The sequence below is a fragment of the Hyperolius riggenbachi genome, chromosome 4 (genome assembly GCF_040937935.1).
Source record: "Hyperolius riggenbachi isolate aHypRig1 chromosome 4, aHypRig1.pri, whole genome shotgun sequence".
NCBI lineage: Eukaryota > Metazoa > Chordata > Amphibia > Anura > Hyperoliidae > Hyperolius > Hyperolius riggenbachi.
The window spans coordinates 29,049,215-29,073,197 of NC_090649.1; the positions used below are offsets into that span (position 1 = coordinate 29,049,215).

Below are 23,983 nucleotides of genomic sequence, written 5' to 3' on the forward strand. Positions count from 1 at the left end.
TGGGCAATTCACACATGAAATCCGTTGGTGTTATAACTTGTCTGTTCAAGTAGCATTAAAGGACACCCGAAGTGATTTTAAAGCACAGCTGAACTGATTTTTTTTCAGTCAGTATACTAACTACGGTATATGGTGTACACTGTTCTCTAATATGGAGCTAAAGTTTCTAATACATGCAACTGGGGAAAAATACTATTTCCCTGGTGACTCCATGTTGGCATACTAATGGGCGGTGTCCCCTCTTTGCCCCATCAGATGACCCAATAAGTTAAAAAGGGCAACCCCATGCTATACAGCCATTTTTTTTACCTTGCCTCCAGCTACAGGATTCCTTGATGTGTATCCCTTTAACGTTACCTCCACCTTGGTGGGCACCAGCAGTGTGGGCTCCCTGCTGTGGTCCGTGCTTAAAGAGACACTGAAGCGAAAAAAAAAAATATGATATAATGAATTGGTTGTGTACTATGAATAATTACTAGAAGATTAGCTGCAAAGAAAATATTCTCATATATTTATTTTCAGGTATATAGTTTTTTTCTAACATTGCATCATTCTCTAATATGTGCAGATTACAGAACACTCAGCATTCAAAATGATTCTTTCAGAGCAGTCTGTGAACTAATGACCTCTCCTCTGGCAGAGAAAAAGACATTTGTTTACTTAGGGCCTTTTTCCACTAGCCTGCGATTTGCGATTTGATTCTGATCGCAAATCGCAAGGTACATTAAACTAATGGAAACTGCAGCAGCAATTTCCATTAGTGCGATCCGATTGCGATGCAATTTTGATCAAATCGCAATCGTCGTTCTGCCGTGTTTTGTATGCGATTGAGCTGTACTATAATGAGTATAGTAGCTCAATCGCAATCGCAATCGCATGGTGGAAATTGAAACGCGATTGCTATCGCGATCGGAATCGTGATCGCAATCGCGATCGCATTTCATAGTGAATAAGAGTCCTTACAGTTGAGATAATAAAAGGCAGATAACAGCTCTCTCCATGACTTTGAAAGTCGTAGAGCTTAATGGCTTTTTTGCATAGAGATAACAACTGGAGTTTCTTAACTCTTCCTGTACTGGAAACAATTAGACTGATGTATCTGATCTTAATGTTTTATTTCTTACACTACACATGTACTACACATACAAATCATAATATCATAATTTTTTTTTTCGCTTCAGTGTCTCTTTAAGGTAACTAAATGCTCCTAAGAGGCATGGAACCCGCTCTCACACTCTCTGGGGTAGACACGGTGTACACCTTTAAAAAACCTGTGGCCACGCTAGGCATTTAATTAAAGTGGACCTGAACTCTTGCACAGGACAGAAGGAAAACCTAGAGAAATGCACCCTGTATGTATTTAGGGAGTTTAGCCTGTCTAATTCCCCCTCATTTGTGTCTAAATCTCAAGGTGCAATCTGATCTCTCCCCTGTGTCACATGACTGCCACGACAGAGATGGCAGATAAGCTCATGTGAAAGCAGTGGAGGTTAACAATACGTCTGCTTCCATGAATCAGGAAGTAGAAACAGTGCAGATGTATTTTAAAATTTGTGTCAGCTGTAACAAAGAAATGTTTTTTTGTGAGTCTGCCAGTAGAAAAGCGCAATATAAATGTTATTTGTCTTGTTTAAAAGTTATTATGCTGTTGTGTATCTTTTAGAGCAGAGAGGAGGACTTACGAGTTCAGGACCGCTTTAAGTGCTGTTGACACCTCTGCAGTCTGGTCTGTTTTATGTGCCCAGTTACCTGTTTCTTTGTGTTTGCACTTTCATAGGGCATTCATTTGAGCACTGACAGGCTGGGGTTTCGTATTTTACATCTGCTTGCTTTTCTGGAGGTTCTGGCCACCTTCAGCACAGGGGTTCAGGCAAGCTGAGATAGTGGGTGGGCTTCTTGCAGAAGTGGCTCCTGAACTTCCGCCTTTGAGCGACGTAACGCGTACACGTGCACAACTGTGCACAAGTTCATACGTGTAAGTTTGTATCGGCCAATTTTCAATAGGGCAAATTGCCGGAAATAGGGGGAGGGCTCCCTCCGCCCATTTAATGTGGAAGAGAGACGCGTTTGGGCTTCTAGTGAGTGGTATGCTGATTTGATGTGGCAATAACCTTTGCTGGGCCCTATTAATTAGGTTTTGGAGGATGCTGGTGGTATTTCTGGGGAAATTACAAGGTCACTAATTATAACTATTTCAATTTCATTCCAGCTGCTTAAAAATGGGGAAAAGTAAAGGAGAGTGTTCAAAATCAAAAAGATAACACACACGCATGACATGCATTCCTTCATGAGTCCTTCCTATATACACTCGCCTAAAAGATTATTAGGAACACCTGTTCAATGTCTCATTAATGCAATTATCTAACCAGCCAATCACATGGCAGCTGCTTCAATGCATTTAGGGGTGTGGTCCTGGTCAAGACAATCTCCTGAACTCCACACTGAATGTCAGAATGGGAAAGAAAGGTGATTTAGGAAATTTTGAGGGTGGCATGGTTGTTGGTGCCAGACAGGCCGGTCTGAGTATTTCACAATCTGCTCAGTTACTTGGATTTTCACGCACAACCATTTCTAGAGTTTACAAAGAATGGTGTGAAAAGGGAAAAATATCCAGTATGCGGCAGTCCTGTGTCCAAAAATGCCTTGTTGATGCTAGTCTTCAGAGAAGAATGGGCTGACTGATTCAAGCTGATAGAAGAGCAACGTTGACTGAAATACCTACTCGTTACAACCGAGGTATGCAGCAAAGCATTTGTGAAGCCACGCACAACCTTGAGGGTACTCATCTCCACTAAAAATAGGAAAAAGAGGCTACAATTTGCACGAGCTCACCAACATTGGACAGTTGAAGACTGGAAAAATGTTGCCCGGTCTGATGAGACTCGATAGAGTCAGAATTTGGCGTAAACAGAATGAGAACATGGATCCATCATGCCTTGTTACCACTGTGCAGGCTGGTGGTGTAATGGTGTGGGAGAGGTTTTCTTGGCACACTTTAGGCCCCTTAGTGCCAATTGGACATCGCTTAAATGCCACGGGCTACCTGAGCATTGTTTCTGACCATGTCCATCCCTTCATGATCACCATGTACGCATCCTCTGATGGCGACTTCCAGCAGGATAATGTACCATGTCACAAAGCTCGAATCATTTTAAATTGGTTTCTTGAACATGACAATGAGTTCACTGTACTAAAATGGCCCCCACAGTCACCAGATCTCAACCCAATAGAGCATCTTTGGGATGTGATGGAACGGGAGCTTCGTGCCCTGGAAGTGCATCCCACAAATCTCCATCAACTGCAAGATGCTTTCCTATCAATATGGGCCAACATTTCTTAAGGATGCTTTCAGCACTTTATTGAATCAATGCCACGTAGAATTAAGGCAGTTCTGAAGGCGAAAGGGGGTCAAACACTGTATTAGTATGGTGTTCCTAATTATCCTTTAGGTGAGTGTATATCACCATGTTCTAAGGGCTTGCTTGGTTGTATTTGTCCCCCAAGCTACATGTGTCTATCACAGAGTAATACGCTCAGACAGGGTACAGCTACAGAGCACTGTGCATATGTGATATACACCTTGCACACCACATTGTCTTCTTAGTGGATGGCCAATATGCACTAACTCCTTCGATAGCTCAGCTGGTAGAGCGGAGGACTGTAGTGCAACATCTATCAGACATCCTTAGGTCGCTGGTTCGATTCCGGCTCGAAGGACAGTTTTATATCTTTATAATTTAATGAAAAGTTGCTTTCACAGTATTTATGGATTTCCATGAATGTGGTATTTATGAATTTTCAATAATGACTGATGCATTATACAGTACATTGTAAAATAGAAAAGTACCAGAAGTGTTTTGTGAATAATTTATTAACCATTTACTGACAATGTAACGTATTAAATCGTCATGCTTTAGCCTATTAATGGAAACATGACGTTTTAATACGTCGCGCATTTCCGCCGCTGCTCCGCACGTGTCCTCTACCCAATCGCAATGCCTGAAGTTAATGGACGTGACCGCGAACAGCGGCCACCTCCATTCATAAAACAGGAAACTGTTTAAGTTTAATAAAGTGTACAAAAAAAAAATGATCACTTCCTTAACGGGAAAGTGTTCACTAGCGCCATCTTGTGGCCAAAAAGTATATTACACGCAAGCACAAACATACTATGTAAAATATACAATATTAATAAAATAAATAAATTACACTTCCACCCCCCCTATCCCCTAAAAAAAAAAAAAAACACTTGTAAAAAAATCAGCTTAAAATAAATAAATAAATAGATGACTGAGGGAAAATTAATTTTATTACATTTATTACATATACATTTATAGCTAAAACAAAAAACAAAAAAAAACAAAAAAACTGAAAAATAACACCTATATTTTAAAATAATATATTGTCGCCATACATTGTGATAGGGACATAATTTAAACGGTTTAATAATCGGAACAACTGGGCAAATAAAAAGTGTTGGTTTTATCCACAGGAGAATGTTTAATTTTAAAACTATATTGGCTAAAAACTGAGAAATAATGATTTTTTTTCCATTATTTCTGTATTTTTCCCATAAAATGCATTTAGAATAAAAAAATTCTTAGCAAAATGTACTACCCACAGAAAGCCTAATTGGTGGCGAAAAATGAGGTATAGATCATTTTCTTGCGATAAGTAGTAATAAAGTTATTAGGGAATAAAAAGGAGGAGCACTGACAGGTGAAAATTGCTCTGGTCCGTTAGGGTAAAAACGCTTGGGGGTGAACTGGTTAATACTTTCTGAGATTGACATTCAATTCAAATGTGTAGAGATCACATATATACTTTTCCCCCCACATCACACACATTGAGAAGAGGCCTAGCAGGTTGCACTGTGTGTGTAGGAGAAGCATCTTGCTGTATATTGGCCACACCCCCACTCCACCTGCTTGCTGACTGATTCAGTTCTAAGTGACCTTAAAAAGGCAGAAAATGTTATTGCGTTGGCCGGGATTCAAACCCAGGTCAACTACTTGGAAGGCAGCTATGCTCACCACTATACCACCCACACCAGATGGCTATTGAGATACAGCAAAGGACACTTAGGTGTCCGGTTCAATTCCAGCTCTAAGGACGCTTTTGGAAACAATCTAAAATAAGCTAAAAACAAAAAAAAAAATAGGTCACCTGTATGTTAGAAGAAAGACTGCAAAAATGAAAATGTGACATGAAAATATTAAAAGAAAAGACAAGTGGGAAGAATTGATCTCAGGGTCTTCACCATACATATGATAATTAATGTGGTGATGATGATGGTTATTTCAAATCAGTCTGTCCCAATATAAAACCTTGTTTACGGTTCCTCAAAGTTCCAGAGAGTAGAATCAATTTATCTGATTGATTGCAAGATGTAAAAAAAATACTCACAAAAAATCACCTACAGGAGTCATCATTTTAAACTAGGTTTGACTGACTCCTACTGGGCACTGTGAGACTAACAGGTATGATAGTAGAAAGCATCAGGTGGTTCCATGGTGTAATGGTTAGCACTCTGGACTCTGAATCCAGCGATCCGAGTTCAAATCTCGGTGGGACCTTGGTATTTTTTTGACTATGGCCTCAATTCACTAAACTTATCTCCTGTCTTTAATAACTCTTCTAGAGTTGTTACCATGGTGATAAGGCATGTAGTATTCAGGAAACATTTTACCTCAGGCAAGCCTAAAGTTAACTCTTCTGTCTTTAAATTAACTCTCCAATCCTTAAAATAACTCCAGAGTTAAAGACAGGCTGTTAATTAGCTGCATGTGAAAATAACTGCAGAGGAGGTAAATTAACTACAGAGGAGGTAAATTAACTACAGAGGAGGTAAATTAACTACGGGAGAGGTAACTTAAGGAATGAAGAGGTAAGATAACTCTCTCACGTGTGGAGGTAAGTTTTCTCTTGCCTTATTATCTCTAGCATGATCTTAGTGAATTGAGGCCAATGTTTATGGTATATCTAGGCATAGTCCAAAACGGTCAGCACCACAAATGTGGTTCTACATTAGCTGCATAAGCTTGAAAAGGGGCACTGAGCCTAAAACGGCAGGTTGTTGCCGATACAGCTGTTCTGTATGTGCTTTTACGTTTCTGAATAAAAATGTGCTACTTTAACCATTTTTCCTTATGCCTCCATGGCAGCACATTGGGTAGTGGCTCCGCCCCCCTACCCAACAGGACCAGTCAGTATTTAAGTAGAGATTAGAGGAGGTGCTCGCTGCCTTTTTTCCTGTCCTCACCTCATAGGACCAGAGGCTGCAATCCTGCAGAAATTTTTTTTTTCTTTTTGCACCTACCTGACTGTTTCTTGCAGTCCCCACACATTGCCTCCCTGTGTGAAGATCCCCTGTGATGTTCTATAAATTAGGACTAAGGTGGATGCCCCGTTCTGCTGGTCTTGGGGGCTTGGCTATGGTATAGTATGCTGTTAGGCACTAGAAAGCTCTAAATTATGGCTACTTCTTGCCTGAGGACTTTAAATGTCTTACAAACTGTTTTGGCGGCTATTACCTGTGCCTGCTTGTGGCTCTAAATGAGTCTGCTTCGGCGCGTGTCCCCTTCCTAAGTCTCAGCTGTCTTCCGTGCGCCATGCGTTCCGAGCTTCTTCCTGGAACGCATGAGGGGCGTGGTTAGGCGCAGCGGCGTCCTCTCGCTCTCGCCCACTGACGTCACCGCTCGATCAGAGCGGTGACGCGACTTACTCCTCCTCTGCCCTCCGGCTGCCGCCCTTCCAGGAAGTACATTTAAAACTGGCGATGGCGGCAGCGGCGGCGTTCTCAGCACACTGAGCTCCTGGCTGGCGGTGGCAGACGGGATGGACCCACATCATTCTGCTCTAGGAGCAGAGACCTCCATTGTGGCAGAAGAGTAAGTGTTATTTCCTTTCTGGGCTTTGCAAACTGTATCCTGCTGCTTTGTGGAATAGCATGGGCTTGCTGACAGGCTTTAGGATTTTGCAGTGTCCCTTGCCTTTTACTTATACTGCTCATTTCTATATTTCAGCTACTTCTCTTCCTCTTCCTCTCCGGACACAGATGCGCCTCTCAGAGACCAGCAAACCATAGATAGGTAGGTGCACTTCAGGTAGGTTACCTGCACATTTGGGAGTGCATTATCTTACAATACCTTTTTGGCTGTTTTATTCCAGCCCGAGAAGACAAAAGGAATCAAGTCCGAGGAAAACAATAAGGAAATCAACTCCTCCACGACAGTATTCACCTGCATATGCAAGATATCATTCAAGAAGCCGTTCGCCACCCAGAAGGGATTATCACGATTATTATGATGATTATTATTCCTAGCGGAGAAGGCGAAGTCCTCCTCCTAGACGTCATTCACCAGATTATTACCCGAAGCACAAAAATTGCTGGGCCTGCGGAGATCCGGTGATGCCTGGAAAACTAGTGTGTAAAGCTTGTTTCCTACAGAAATCTGAGGAATCAGAACAATCATCAGTGGACGTTTCGGCATTAATAAAGAAAGCAGTTCAGGAGTCTATGGAAACATACATCTCCAATCTCCCTTCTTCCCGATCTTCAGATCAACCACAACCACATACATCAGCCAGTGATCCAGCGGCAGAAAACATAACAGCAGGTGGCTTTGATTTTGCCCTCATACCTCCCTTCATTAGGTCCGTTAGGGAGGCCCTTGAATGGGAGTCGGATGAAGAAATGGAAGACAGTACTACCAAAAGAAAGGAGAAGAAACGCTATTACACTCATCTTAAAAAAACAAAGGATACCTTTCCGTATTTAATTGAAATAGAAGAAGTAATCAAAGACGAATGGCAAAGACTGGAGAAGAAACCTCCATTGGCCAATCGACTATCAAAGTTATATCCTTTACCAGCGGAAGAAACCAAATCATTGGAAAACTCCCCCATAGTGGACGCCTCCATAACCAGACTTGCTAAACACATGACGCTTCCTCTGGAGGACTGTATTTCTTTTAAGGACGTCTTATTAAGAAAGGCCGACCTCGATCTGAAGAAGATTTACACCTCTGCTGGAGGAGCATGCAAGCCTGCCATTACATTAGCAGCAGTGGGAAAAGCAGTAAGATCCTGGACTGAAAATATCGAAACTGCTGTCAAAACAGATGCCGATAAAGACTCAATAATATCAGCACTAGAGGATCTCAAACTCTCGGCCGATTTCATTGGTGAGGCCTCCTTTGATATTGTGAGAGGAACAGCTCGTGCCATGCTTTATTCTGTCACAGCCAAGAGAGCTCTCTGGCTGAGATCTTGGTCGGCCGATATCAATTCCAGACAAGCCTGGTGCAAGATACCGTTTGATGGGAAGGCCCTTTTCGGGGAAAAGATGGACGCGGCAATATCAAGAGTCACAGGAGGAAAATCTGGTCTCTTGCCTCAAGACAGAAGGTCCGCCAAACAAAGTTTTCCCACGTCACAGCAACAAAGCAGATACAGGAATGCAAGAGCTTACCGTCCTGGCAAGAATGTGAGAAAGGACTGGCACAGCACACAGGGGGCTTTACGCAAGAACACTAAGCAAAAAGCCTCTGAAACACCCACCACCCAGAAGAAGTCCTTTTGACGGTGTCCAAGTCCAGGGTGTGCCTGTAGGTGCCAGAACTGAGAGCCTTCCACCAGGTCTGGCAGGACAAGATCGACTCTCACTGGGTCAACAGAACCATTTCCACAGGCCATTTCTGGACATTCAAACACACTCCAGAATTCCGTTTTATCCCAACGAAGATCCCGGTGGCACCAGACAAGAGGAACATCTTATTCTCTTACGTGCAAGAGCTAATACAAAAACAGGTTCCTTTGTGGCAAAGGAGCGAGGGGTTCTACTCCCCTCTTTTCCTTGTAAAAAAGAAGTCGGGAAAACTTCGGCCTGTACTCGACTTGAAGAAATTAAATCAACACATATACCTAGAGACCTTCAAGATTGAATCACTCCAGTCTATAAGCCAGTCCATACTCAGAAACGATTGGATGCTGTCAGCAGATCTGCAGGACGCTTATCTCCACATACCGATACAAGAAGACTATCAGAAGTTTCTGAGGTTTGCTATAGGGGAAGACCACTATCAGTTCACTTGCCTCCCCTTTGGAATTTCAACTGCTCCCCGGACATTTACAAAAGTCCTAGTCTCCATCATCGCTTTACTCAGAGTCCAAGGACTGAGAGTTTTTTCACTACTTGGACGACATTCTACTTCTGGGAACCAGCCGAAAGATACTCCTACACCACAGACAGGTCTTGTTGGAAACTCTACAGGAATTCGGTTGGCTAGTCAACCCGGAAAAAAGTCAGCTGGTACCAACCCAGGACCTTGTCTTCCTCGGGGCACGCTTCCAGACAGACCTGAATCAAATATCGATTCCGCTGGAGAAAGTCCCTATCATTCAACAGAGAGTCAGGATTATGAAAAGCTCATCCTCGGCTTCCGCCCGACATTGCCTCAGACTTCTGGGCACGCTCTCTTCGACCATTCTTATGCTGCCTTGGGCCCACTGGCATATTCGGGACTTTCAGATCGGATTCCTCGATCAATGGGACAGAGTGAGCTTAAACCAACGAATTACTCTTCACAAGACAATGACGGACAGTCTTTCTTGGTGGCTTCTAGAACAGAAGATCTACCGCCAAGTTCAGTTAACACCGGATCCTCCTGTTATCATAACCACGGATGCAAGCAAGAGAGGTTGGGGTGCCACATGTCAACATCTAGTAGCCCAGGGATTCTGGAAAAAGGATTCTACAGGCCAATCCTCAAACTCGTTAGAACTTCAAGCAGTCTACCACGCACTCCTTCACTTCTTGAAACAGATTACAAACAAAAACTGCCTCCTTCGGATCGACAACAAGACTGCAGTGGCATATATCCAGAGACAGGGAGGAACAAGGAGCCACCACCTTCTAGAAATTGCGAATCAGATTTTCCAAATAGCAGAAGAAAATCTCTTATCCCTCAAAGCAGTTTATATTCCGGGGACACTGAACACACAGGCGGACTACCTGAGTCGCAACTCCCTAGACAACAACGAGTGGGCCCTGCATCAAGAGACATTCAACCTAATCTGCAGTCACTGGGGTCAGCCGGATGTAGATCTGATGGCTTCAAACCACAATGCAAAATGCAACAGATTCATGGCGAGATATCCATTCAGTCAAGCGGAGGCAGTGGATGCGATAACCGCTCCATGGAACTTTGTGAAAGGTTATGCATTTCCCCCAACTCCTATGATTTACAACCTGCTCAGGAGAATACAACAAGAATCTGTATCCATCATAGCCATAATACCGAAATGGCCTCGACGACCATGGTACCCTCTACTCTTGACCTTAACAGTAGCGGATCCAATAATGCTTCCAATGAGGAGAGACTTGTTGGCTCAGGGACCGATCTTACACCCGAACCCGAGCCGATTGAATTTAGCGGCATGGCTATTGAAAGGGGGAAGCTGGAACAACTGGGATGCTCAGCAGGCGTGATAGATACTCTGCTTCAAGCAAGGAAGCCCTCTACTAACAAGACATACTACAAAATTTGGGAAAAATTCACATCCTTCGCCGCAGAATCATCCTTTAATCCTAATCAGCCTTTGCCTCAGAACGTATTAGCCTTCCTACAAACAGGGATAGAAAAGGGCCTAAGCTACAATGCCATCAAAGTGCAAATCTCGGCCATCTCTGCCCTATCTGATGTCCGATGGGCCTTACATCCTCTAATCAAACAATTCATGTTGGCATTAATAAAGATCAGACCACCAAGGAAACCAACGTACGCTAAATGGGATCTTCCTTTGGTATTAAACTTCCTATCAGGAGCTCCCTTCGAACCATTACAATCTTGTTCATTATGGAATCTGACCCTGAAGACTACATTTCTAGTGGCAATAACTTCTGCCCGTAGGGTTTCAGAACTCAGTGCGTTAGGATGCAAAGAACCGCACTTAACCTTTTTCCATGACAGAGTCCAGCTGAGACCAGTAGATTCCTTTCTTCCAAAGGTGGTTAAATCATACCACATTAACCAAGACTGGTCATTACCAGCATTCCATCAGGACTCCGATCCTGTTCTGCATCTCACGAACCTTGAAAGCCTACCTAGAAGTCACTGAATCCTTCAGGAAATCGGATCACCTCTTCATAGTGCCATCTGGGTACAGGAAAGGTCAAAGTGCTTCATCAAGAACCATCGCCTCATGGTTAGTCAAATCGATTCAAGCAGCATACAGGGCTGTAGGTTTGCAACCTCCTGACACGATAGGGGCGCACTCAACCAGGGGAATCTCGTCCTCGTGGGCAGCCTACAGTAATATATCAGCGGAAAAGATCTGCCAGGCGGCAAACTGGTCTACAATAGACACATTTATTTCTCATTATAAAGTTGATGTTTCTGTGACTACACCTGTAGAGTTTGGGAGAGCAGTAATCTCCTCTGTATTAAATCAAGAATAAATTTTCTTTTGTTTTGCAGCATATTTAGTCTCCCTCCCTTATTTTATAATAGTTAGATCCCAATGTGCTGTCATGGAGGCATAAGGAAAGCGGAAAATTGTATACTTACCTATCGGTAATTTTCCTTTCCTGATGCATCCATGGCAGCACATGGATCCCACCCGACTATTCGGTGAGGGTCATAGTTACAAAGACAGCGAGCACCTCCTCTAATCTCTACTTAAATACTGACTGGTCCTGTGGGGTAGGGGGGCGGAGCCACTACCCAATGTGCTGCCATGGATTCATCAGGAAAGGAAAATTACCGATAGGTAAGTATACAATTTTCCGCTATGCCTCTTACCATAGAGAAGAGAAGACTTAGGTCGCCGGTTCGATTCTGACTAAGATTGCTTTCAGAAACACTTCATAATTAGCTAAAAATAAAAAGTCAACTGTACGTTAGAAGAAAAAGTGCAAAAATGGAAATGTTGCATGGATATATTAAAAGAAAAGAGCTGCGCGTGGGCCCCTTTAAGACACCCCCCACCCACCAAATGCCAGGTGTCCCCTCCTTCCTCCCTGCAGAGATGGGCGCAGGCAAGCATTAACCACTTAACCCCCCGCGGTACGAATTTCTCCGTCCCTTTTTTCCCCCCTAAAAAACCAGGGACGGAGAAATCCGTACCTTCCGCGCTACCGCCGCTGTCCGCGCTCCCGCTGCTCATGCGTGCGCTCCCGACACTCGTGCACGCTGCCGCCCGCTCGCCCGGAGATCAATGAATGGGAAAATCCATTCCCGTTCATTGATCTAAGCCCCCGCAATGATCCGCTGCTTCTACTAGAAACAGCACGATCATTGTGATCTTCTCAGCCTCCTCCTCCTACTGCTTCCTGTAAGCGTCCTTCCGGACGCTTACAGGTCGCATGTAAACAAACACACTGTGGCCATCTTGTGGCCAAATAGTAAAACTACACCCTAAAGCATTTTACATATACAAACACATTACATTTACACAATACACTGATTACCTCCCACACTCCCCAATTTTATTTTTTTTTTGTAATAAAAAAAAACACAATAAAAAAAAAAAAATAGTTACCTTAGGGACTGAACTTTTTAAATATTTATGTCAAGAGGGTATAACACTGTTACTTTATAAACTGCGGGCTTGTAATTAGGGATGGATGCAAAACTGAAAAAAATGCACCTTTATTTCCAAATAAAATATTGTCGCCAAACATTGTGATAGGGACATAATTTAAATGGTTTTATAACCGGGACAAACGGGCAAATACATTTCATGGGTTTTAATCACAGTAGCATGCAATATTTAAAAACTAAAATAGCCGAAAACTGAAAAATAATAATTTTTTCCCACATTTTTTCCTATTTTCCCATTAAAACACATTTAGAATAAAATAATTCTTGGCATAATGTCCCACCTAAAGAAAGCCTAATTGGTGGCGAAAAAAACAAGATATAGTTCATTTCATTGCGATAAGTAATAATAAAGTTATAGACGAATGAATGGAAGGAGCGCTGAAAGGTGAAAATTGCTCTGGTGTTCAAGGGGTAAAACCCCTCAGTGGTGAAGTGGTTAACCACTTCACCCCAAGGTGGTTTTTACCCTAACGGACAAGAGAGATTTTCACTTTTCAGTGCTCATCCCTTTCATTTGCCAATAGCTTAATCACTACTAATCACAATGAAATGATCTATATCTTGTTTTTTTCACCACAAATTGGGCTTTTTGGGGTTGATATTTGTTTTCAGTAATTACTTTATTTTCTATGCATTTAAAAGGGAAAAACAAGGAAAAAATGAAAAAATACACTATTTTTCCAATTTAACCCCCTATAGTTTTAATATAAACACTGTACATAAAACCCACACATTGTATCTGCCTATTTGTCCTGGTTATCACAAGATTTTAATTATGTCCCTAGTACAAAGTATGGTGACAATATATCTGTAAGGGATTACGGAGATGTCGCCACATCAGAGAGTGGCATGTCGGCTATCTCCGCGTCTCAGGCGGCGGTTTCCGCCACGCGGATACATGATGGAATTATGCCTGAGCTTGTGGGGAATGAGGAGGAAGCCGCCGCAGCGGCGAGTGGCATGGCGGCTGTCTCCGCGTCTCAGCCAGCGGCTTTCGCCGCATGGTCGCATGGTGGAACTTTGCCTGCTCCTTCAGTCGCACATAGACTGAGGTCTACACACGCGCGCGCGCACAGACAGGATCTTTATGCAAGCAGAAGGGGAGTCAGCTGATCAGTTGTCAGCTGACTCCAGCACTGATCCTGATTGGCTGAGTGACTGGGGTGGTGCTTAGGAGCGCTCCCAGTATATATAGAACATGCCTGTCAGTTGTTTCTCGTCTGCTGTTGCATATGCTACATGTTAGCACTCAGACCCATAGTCAGATCCGAAAGTGTACTAGAACCAGCAGGAGCTGGGGATCCACACTTAGCCAGATTCTGTTGATAGCTTAAAGTACTAATTGAATTGTATTATTTGTTATGACCCTCTGCTAGCCTTGACTACTCTTCTGTCTTGTGATCCTGTGCCTTTGCCTATCTGATCCACTTGCCGACTTAGCTTATCCCTCACACTGATTCTGTCTTCTACCTTTGTACCGTATCTGTCCATGTGTTGCCGAACCTGCTTGTCTGACTCTTCTGCCCTCACCAGTGAGCTTAGTCCTGGTGAGGGACTCTCAGTTTAGTATCACCTGCTCCTCAGGTTGATAGCTGCAGTATAGTCTGAATCACCTGCTCCTCAGGTAGATAGCTGCAGTATAGTCTGAATCACCTGCTCCTCAGTTTGATAGCTGCAGTATAGTCTGAATCACCTGCTCCTCAGGTTGATAGCTGCAGTATAGTCTGAATCACCTGCTCCTCAGGTAGATAGCTGCAGTGTAGTCTGAATCACCTGCTCCTCAGGTTGATAGCTGCAGTACAGTCTTAATCGCCTGCTCCTCAGGTGACTAGCTATCATTATATGCTGTCTGCGTCTCCTGCCCCTCAGGGGATCACCTGTTGCAGTACAGTCTGAATCACTCGTTCCTCGACTGATCTCGCTACATTGTCTAACTGTGCATCACCCGCTCCTCGGGTGAACCTATCATTACTCCTCTGAGTCTCCAGCTTGCTGGAATACTGATTACTGTGTTGATTAGAGATACCCCCTTTACCAGCTCCTCTAGGATAGTGGGTATCTCCATCTATATTTACTGTTGCACCAAACACTATATTACACCTGGGTGTCCTGTGCCGTGCTATACTTGCATTATTGGTGATTCTGCAGATCACCACATAATCAGGTATAACATCTGTATTATTGGTGATACTGCAGATCACCAATAATCAGAAAATCTGTTCTAGGTGACACCAATCATTACAATATCGTTTGGAAATTGTGATGATTTGCTCAGCTGCCTGTGCAGACAGGCAGCCCTTTGACCATTGTGTAAGTTTGCATGCTGCAGGACTCTGGAAAGAAGAGTTTCTGTCAGTTTTGCAGCTTGTGCTTGCAGAGGAATTTGCATACGTTGTCATGCAAATTGCCTGGCCACATTCATTGGAGGCGTGTACTATAAGTACTATGTCTTTCCCACAATGCTTGGCTGGTCATTTCCCTTCCATGCTCAGTTCCTGATGGACACTGCTGGAGTGTCAGCCATTGCTATCTAGTATACCGTATATACTCGCATACAAGCCGAATTTTTGACCCCCAAAAAGGGGGCCAAAAGTTGGGGGTTCGGCTTGTATGCGAGTCATGGTGGTCCGCGGGTCCCCCCCTCCGCTGGTCCGCGGGTCCCCCGCTCCCCCCATGGCCGCCGCCGCTGCTATTACCTGTCCGCATCTTCTATTTCAGTCTCCGTGCTTGTAAACATTCAGAGCAGCGCGCCCGGCGCTGCTACTGTGACGAGGCAGGAAAGAGCGTCCTGTTACTATGGGAACCGCTCTTTCCTGGCTCGCCGCTCGTCACAGTAGCAGCGCCGGGCGCGCTGCTCTGAATGTTTACAAGAACGGAGACTAAAATAGAAGATGCAGCCAGGTAATAGCGGGGACTGTACTGGCTAAACTGGGGCACGTAACTAGCTTTACTGAGCGCTATACTAGCTAAACTGGGGCGCTATACTGAGCGCTATACTGAGCACTATACTAGCTAAACTGGGGCACTATACTAGCTAAACTGGGGCACTATACTAGCTATACTGAGCACTATACTAGCTATACTGAGCACTATACTAGCTATACTGAGCACTATACTAGCTAAACTGGGGCACTATACTAGCTATACTGAGCACTATACTAGCTAAACTGGGCCACTATACTAGCTAAACTGGGGCACTATACTAGCTAAACTGGGGCACTATACTAGCTATACTGAGCACTATACTAGCTATACTGGGGCACTATACTAGCTATACTGAGCACTATACTAGCTATACTGGGGCACTTTACTAGCTATACTGAGCACTATACTAGCTATACTGGGGCACTTTACTAGCTATACTGAGCACTATACTAGCTATACTGAGCACTATACTAGCTAAACTGGGGCACTATACTAGCTATACTGAGCACTATACTAGCTATACTGAGCACTATACTAGCTATACTGAGCACTATACTGAGCACTATACTAGCTAAACTGGGGCACTTTACTAGCTATACTGAGCACTATACTAGCTGTACTGGGCAGTATACTAGCTAAACTGGGGCACTTTACTAGCTATACTGAGCACTATACTAGCTATACTGAGCACTATACTAGCTATACTGGGCACTATACTAGCTATACTGGGGCACTACCTACCCATACTGGACACTTTACTAGCTATACTGGGACACACTCGGGGAATAAGGCGGCCAGCATTTCCTACCCTCGGCTTATATGGGGGTCAATCATTTTCCCCTGGTTTTTCAGGGAAAAGTTGGGGGTCGGCTTATATGCGGGTCGGCTTATATGCGAGTATATACGGTAGTTAATTCCTGGGGGTTGCTTTAGGCTCCCCTTCTAGCCCAGTCAGGTTGTATTATCTGTATTGCCTGTTCTGTCTTGTCTTGCCTGTTTGCCATTGTCCTGTCCCTATGGTGGTTGACAGGAAATGGTTCTGATCTATGTTCTTGGAGTATAGCTGGTGCAGCGGTTGCTGCCAGCTATCTCTTCTGTTCTGGTTCCTGGGATCGCGCTAGCTACTTTGTGCTAGCGCTGGGGATCCTTCTGTTCTGTTTCCTGGGATCGCGCTAGCTACTTTGTGCTAGCGCTGGGGATCCTTCTGTTCTGTTTCCTGGGATCGCGCTAGCTACTTTGTGCGAGCGCTGGGGATCCTTCTGTTCTGTCTTGTCGGTCGCGATTGCGCTGTCACCAACGGCGGTTGATAGCGAATCGTTCTGTCTTGCTGAGATCGCACTAGCCGCTAGCGTTAGCGGCTGTGGATCTTTCTGATCTGTGTTCCTGCTTGGATCACACTTGCTCTGGCGGAAGAGCGGTGGATCCTTCCTGCCTAGTTCTTGTTTTTCGTGTGTCTGTCTTGTCCGCTGCGCTTGCTACAGGCTCGGTGAGGTAACCGTTAAGCAAGCGCTCGCGTCCCCTGTTTCATGTTTGTCTGTTTATGGTTAGTTAGGCGTGCTTGTCTCTATTGTGCTTATCACGTGGAGATCGCGCATAACCGCGTGCACTGTTGCGAATGAGTGCGGTGTTCGCGGTTAGCTAGCGGTTGTTATTTTCCGTATCTCCTTATTGTATTTGCTGTGCCTTTGCTACCCTCGTATTCTATTCTGTTCTGCCTTGTGTCACGTCTCGCGATCGCACCTCTCGCGATCGCGTTCCTATTTCGTATCTGCTGTTGTGTGTGCGCGGTCGCGGAGTGGCGACTGGATTGGCGCACATACATACAACCTATCCCTTTTGCTCAATCTCATTCGCAATCGCCTCTCTTGCGATTGCGTTCTGCGCTTCGTACAATTCCTGTCTGGCACTTGTGGAGGTACAGAGGATTGGTTCCTCTGCACTCCCCAGCGCCATCTGCCGACAGGAATTTCCCTCTACAGGTGCATAGCACCTTTTGCTGGGTTCCTGCAAATTATACGCTTGTGGAGGATCTCCGCCGTGTCAGCGCACGCGTTGTGCGTTGATCACGGGGAAAGTTCCACAATCGTGACAGAATGACCAGCCCAACCCAAAACCCCAGTGTAGACGGAATTTCCGATTTGTACGATTTTGTCGAATATGGCTCTTGTACCTTTAAGAGATTTAAAAAACTTGAACCTGAATCAGCAGACGAATTTTTGTCTGAGTGTACGAAACTGTTAGCGAACCATGAATTCCAATGCACCCCAGTGTCTACCTGGGCCCCGCAAATGGTCTACATTCTGTTGGGGGGCGAAATGTCAATGTGGGGTTATGATGTGTTAGATCATACCACCCTGAGTCAAAGACCCCTGGAATTCTTGGCCTTTTTAATTCACAATTGGCTGAGATTACCTCAATTACCATACCCCCTTAATGAGTTGTTGTCAGCAGCTCAATCAGCTGTTCCATCTACTCTTTCATCCATAAAGCAGCCATCCAAAGCCTCTAAGGCCACATACACACATCAGACCATGGTCTTTTGAAAATGAAAGATCACAGACCAATTTTACCCCCTTCCATGTAGTATGAGAGCCATACCTTCACAGTCTTTTCTATGGAGCTGAACTCCCCATCAGAAAAAAATCATTGCAAGATGCTGCACACACAGATGCTGTACAGACACAAAAGATCAGTATCTGCAAAAGATCTGTTCCTGCCAAAAATCCATTCCTGCAAATTGCAATGATAGTCTATGAGATCTGCAGATCATCATACACACATGATTTAACTGACATTCATCTGCAGATCAGATCCACCAGGATGGATTTTCAGATCTGCGGATGATTGCTTGATCTGCAGATGAATGTCAGTTAAATCATGTGTGTATGATGATCTGCAGATCTCATAGACTATCATTGCAATTTGCAGGAATGGATGTTTGGCAGGAACAGATCTTTTGCAGATACTGATCTTTTGTGTCTGTACAGCATCTGTGTGTGCAGCATCTTGCAAAGATTTTTTTCTGATGTGGAGTTCAGCTCCATAGAAAAGACTGTGTAGAGTATGGCTCTCATACTACATGAAGGGTGGTAAGATTGGTCTGTGATCTTTCATTTTCAAAAGACTATAGTCTGATGTGTGTATGAGCCTTTAGTCTAAACGTAAAAGATCTAGGAAGGCTTCCCAGCGGAAAGATCCGTTGCCCATGGCAACCACAGATAGAGAGGTTATTTCTGTCAAGTCTGAAATGGGCAAAACCATGCAGTATGATAATGATGTTTATAATGCATCTGCTGATCAGTTTCCAGGTTTTCTGCCCCAATCCAAAGCTTATGTGGATCCTGCTATAGGTAGGATCGCACACTACATTAAAGCAGTTAAAAAATCTGTTCTTGTTCCTGAACTCCACCCCTATGGAGATTATTTGGATACTGGCCTGTTTGAACCCCCATTTGCTTCCTGGGATATTGGGGCCTTGCTGGAGGAATTCGATTTTGATTGGAAAGCCTTTTGCGATTTTTACATCGCAAAAAGCGAAGATGTCTTGAATGCTTGTCTTGACTCTATGTACCTTCTGATTGATTCCGATGAATGTGACAAGGATGATGTGGATCTGGTGATCTATGTATGGCAAACGATTTTGGATGAGTTGCACACACACCAACCAATTGATTCCAATAAAGAGACATCGTTGTCGGATGATTGTTCCTGCCTTTCTGGGGTAAAGCATGTGAGTCTTGACTTTGTGCAATCTGAAATGAATGAGTGTGCCGCTGTGGTTGATTCCTGTGCGAATCCTGAAGGATTCGCTCCTGACAGTGTGCAGTTTGAATCTGTGCGATCTGATGCCTGTTTCTCGGATGTTCCTGCAGATTGTGATCGGCATGAGTCTGACGGTTTCCTCAAGGATGTGTGGGATCCTTTGTCATTTAGAAACAGATCTTTGAGATCTTCCGTCTGTGACCCTGCTATGGGGAAAGTTTCTCGACTGTGCAGCGTCAAAAGTAAAATTAATATGCCTAATAAAGCTTGTCCTGTTGATGTCACTATTTCTTCTGCAGATGAGTCTCTGTCTCACCCTGTTCACACCTGTAAGGGCCCGTTGCCTGGGGACAGTTGCTCCAGCGTTTCGGTCCTAGATGCCTTGCAGTCTGCTCCGCAGATCGCGGAGGTTTGCGCTATAGAAGCGTCAGTTTCACAACCTAAAGTGAATTTTGATTTGCAGGTTTTGCGTTCTGATTCCTCGGATTCGACATTGTTAGCCGAATCTAAGAGTGAGACAGCGCTTCGGTTTTGCGAATCTGATGCTGAACCCTCTTTGCCTTATTCAGAGACGCTTTCTCTGAACCTGCCCTGTACCATGAATAACAATATGATGTCCAATCACACTGACATTTGTGAGTCCCTTTCTTGCTCTGAGGGAAGTTTTGACTCTCCACCCTGTACTCTGGATGAGTCAACATTGCCTTGTACAATATCTCCTGCCCTGCCCCTAGAGGCTCGTCTAGGTATTGCTGCTATTTTTACTTGTTTTTCTGCAGTTTTGGAGTTACAAGCTAGTTTGACTGCCACACAGAATTCTGGGTACAGTGAGAATGAAGTTAGGGAGTCAGTGTGTGTTCCAGTAAATATACCTGTACATTCCCCTCATGATGATGAGATCCAGTCTCAGGTTATGGTGGAACCATTCCTGGGACATCTGCCCTGTCCACAAAATAAAGTTCCAGTTTTGCCCTGTAACATGGATAGTTCAGAATCCTTTTTAGAAAACTTGAAAAATGATGCTCCTGAGGTCTTGTTGGATGTTCCGGAGGTCTCCGAGTTCCTCCCAAAGGGTGCAGAACTTGTAGGAGATGTCTCCTGCCCCCCAAGTTCTTCTGAGGGGTTACCCTCTTCCGTAGGCATTGCTGCCTTGCTGGCTACCTTTTCAGCTCTGATGGAGCTTCACTCATATGTAGTCAAAGATGATATTATTGTCACAGAAATTTCTGAATTTGTATCCGAGTCTTCTTTTGGAAGTCCAGTGCCTGTGACCTCCACTCATGATGATTCTCTGTCCGGTACTGGTTTTGGTCTTGTCGTGCTGGACTCTGAGGTTGGCAGTTCCCCGACATGTCCTGAGGGTTCTCCTGTGCTGGTGTACCCCAGTGTGCTCTGTGACCCAGAAAGCCCAAGTGTGTCTCGGTTACCAGCGTACTCAGATGCTTCCTCGGTGGAGACATGCTCTGATATGGCCTGCCTGCTTGCATGCCCAGAAGTGGTCCCTAAAAGTCTTGATCTTGATGGGTGTCCTAGTAATTCTGAATCCGGAATTGTCATTGGTTCCATGGGGGTTCTTGGTAATTCTCCATGTGAGCCTGGTGATTGTTCTGCCCTCTTGGGATCTCTGTGGAGCTTCAAAAGGTTCTGGGACATTCCGGGAGAAATTTTGCTTGGTACACTGGATAAGATCAACGGTGGCTTTTGTGTTGTAAGGGACACTTCAAACAGGTATTGTGGCAGGTTTGGTATTTTCGGACGCTCCGTGGAAGGTGGTGGGTATTGTCTGGAGGGTGTCGATGGCTTCTTCTCTGGCGTTCACAGTCCTGATGGGTGTTATACTGAGACTGGTAGTACTGATGGGCATGTTTCGGTGGCTTCTGTTTCCGATGAGGTCGGTTTCGGGTGGACTGACTCTGGAATTGGACCTTGTCGGGCTGCCCCGACCTTCATGAGTCTTCAGTTTGAGTCTGTTGCTAATAGCAGTTTTGGGGGTCGTCTGGAATTCGACCCTGGAGGGGGGGGTACTGTGATGATTTGCTCAGCTGCCTGTGCAGACAGGCAGCCCTTTGACCATTGTGTAAGTTTGCATGCTGCAGGACTCTGGAAAGAAGAGTTTCTGTCAGTTTTGCAGCTTGTGCTTGCAGAGGAATTTGCATACGTTGTCATGCAAATTGCCTGGCCACATTCATTGGAGGCGTGTACTATAAGTACTATGTCTTTCCCACAATGCTTGGCTGGTCATTTCCCTTCCATGCTCAGTTCCTGATGGACACTGCTGGAGTGTCAGCCATTGCTATCTAGTATAGTTAATTCCTGGGGGTTGCTTTAGGCTCCCCTTCTAGCCCAGTCAGGTTGTATTATCTGTATTGCCTGTTCTGTCTTGTCTTGCCTGTTTGCCATTGTCCTGTCCCTATGGTGGTTGACAGGAAATGGTTCTGATCTATGTTCTTGGAGTATAGCTGGTGCAGCGGTTGCTGCCAGCTATCTCTTCTGTTCTGTTTCCTGGGATCGCGCTAGCTACTTTGTGCTAGCGCTGGGGATCCTTCTGTTCTGTTTCCTGGGATCGCGCTAGCTACTTTGTGCTAGCGCTGGGGATCCTTCTGTTCTGTTTCCTGGGATCGCGCTAGCTACTTTGTGCTAGCGCTGGGGATCCTTCTGTTCTGTTTCCTGGGATCGCGCTAGCTACTTTGTGCGAGCGCTGGGGATCCTTCTGTTCTGTCTTGTCGGTCGCGATTGCGCTGTCACCAACGGCGGTTGATAGCGAATCGTTCTGTCTTGCTGAGATCGCACTAGCCGCTAGCGTTAGCGGCTGTGGATCTTTCTGATCTGTGTTCCTGCTTGGATCACACTTGCTCTGGCGGAAGAGCGGTGGATCCTTCCTGCCTAGTTCTTGTTTTTCGTGTGTCTGTCTTGTCCGCTGCGCTTGCTACAGGCTCGGTGAGGTAACCGTTAAGCAAGCGCTCGCGTCCCCTGTTTCATGTTTGTCTGTTTATGGTTAGTTAGGCGTGCTTGTCTCTATTGTGCTTATCACGTGGAGATCGCGCATAACCGCGTGCACTGTTGCGAATGAGTGCGGTGTTCGCGGTTAGCTAGCGGTTGTTATTTTCCGTATCTCCTTATTGTATTTGCTGTGCCTTTGCTACCCTCGTATTCTATTCTGTTCTGCCTTGTGTCACGTCTCGCGATCGCACCTCTCGCGATCGCGTTCCTATTTCGTATCTGCTGTTGTGTGTGCGCGGTCGCGGAGTGGCGACTGGATTGGCGCACATACATACAACCTATCCCTTTTGCTCAATCTCATTCGCAATCGCCTCTCTTGCGATTGCGTTCTGCGCTTCGTACAATTCCTGTCTGGCACTTGTGGAGGTACAGAGGATTGGTTCCTCTGCACTCCCCAGCGCCATCTGCCGACAGGAATTTCCCTCTACAGGTGCATAGCACCTTTTGCTGGGTTCCTGCAAATTATACGCTTGTGGAGGATCTCCGCCGTGTCAGCGCACGCGTTGTGCGTTGATCACGGGGAAAGTTCCACAATCGTGACAGAAATAAAGGTGTATTTTTTTTTGGGTGGTTTTTTTTCTTCACAATTTTCACGTGCACGCGCACAGCGGCAGCAGCACTGTCTGACTTATAAAAACGTCCTGGAGCCATTAAGAGGCTCTAGCAGGACGTTTTTATAAGTCAGCATGTCATTAAATGGTTAAAAGGGTGAACACAATAATGGCCGCAGGGGCAAGTATGTGCTGCGAAGGCTGTGTGCAAAACGGGGCACCCCTTTATGTCAATAGTTAAAATATAGGTTGTATAATATTACTGTAATTATATTTTCCTACAGGCCCACTTCTATGGCCGTGCAAACTACGGAATTACAACTCACCTTCTATGATCTCTGCACATCCTCCTAGGCATCCGTCGCATTGGTAGCAGCGCCCCCTGTGGTAACTATACTGGCTACCTATATTGGAGGCACCTACCCAGCTAACCTATACTGGGGGCAACTATCTATCTAACCTATATTGGGGGCACCTACCTATTTAACCTAAACTTGGGGGCAACTATACTGGCTACCTATACTGGAAGCACCTATCTAGCTAACCTATACTGGGGGCAACTATACTGGCTACCTATACTGGAGGCACCTACCTGGCTAAGCTATAATGGGGGGCAACTATACTGACTACCTATACTGGGGGCACCTATGCCTGGCTACCTCTACTGAGGGCAACTAGACCTAGCTAATTTATACTGCGAGCATCTAATTCTGGCTCCACAGGGGGAGGGGGCACAATTCTTACACTCTCATCCTTGGTACAATTTAGCCTAGAAAAGGCCCTGTTTTCCTTTAGACTTACCCAGTGCCCTATTATCACACCAAGGTCATGACATCACACTGTGGGCAGGGTTTCACTACAATATCAGTCATACAGACGTCACGGATAATATATTCAACAAATGGAAAAGCTTTCTTGTGGCAAAGGGGGTATCAGCTATTGATTTGAATTAAGTTTTAAACCTTGTTTACAGTTCCTAAGAAGTTCCAAAAAGTAGAATCAATTTGTCTGATTGATTGCAAGATGTAAAAAACAACATACAAAAACATCACCAACAGGACATATCATTTTAAACTAAGTTTGACTGACTCCTACTGGACACTGTGAGATTAACATGTATGATAGCAGAAAGCATCAGGT

General features: G+C 44.8%; 2 non-coding genes across 2 annotated transcripts; both read left to right on the top strand.

Annotated features, from left to right (window-relative positions):
- The first annotated feature begins 3,627 nt into the window (after positions 1–3,627).
- On the top strand, positions 3,628–3,717 carry TRNAY-GUA (transfer RNA tyrosine (anticodon GUA)). Its single transcript is given in 2 exon segments — positions 3,628–3,664; positions 3,682–3,717. It is a non-coding gene; the product is annotated as a tRNA-Tyr (tRNA).
- Positions 3,718–5,504: 1,787 nt separating this feature from the next.
- Positions 5,505–5,576, top strand: TRNAQ-CUG (transfer RNA glutamine (anticodon CUG)). The gene has a single exon. It is a non-coding gene; the product is annotated as a tRNA-Gln (tRNA).
- The last annotated feature ends 18,407 nt before the right edge of the window (positions 5,577–23,983 follow it).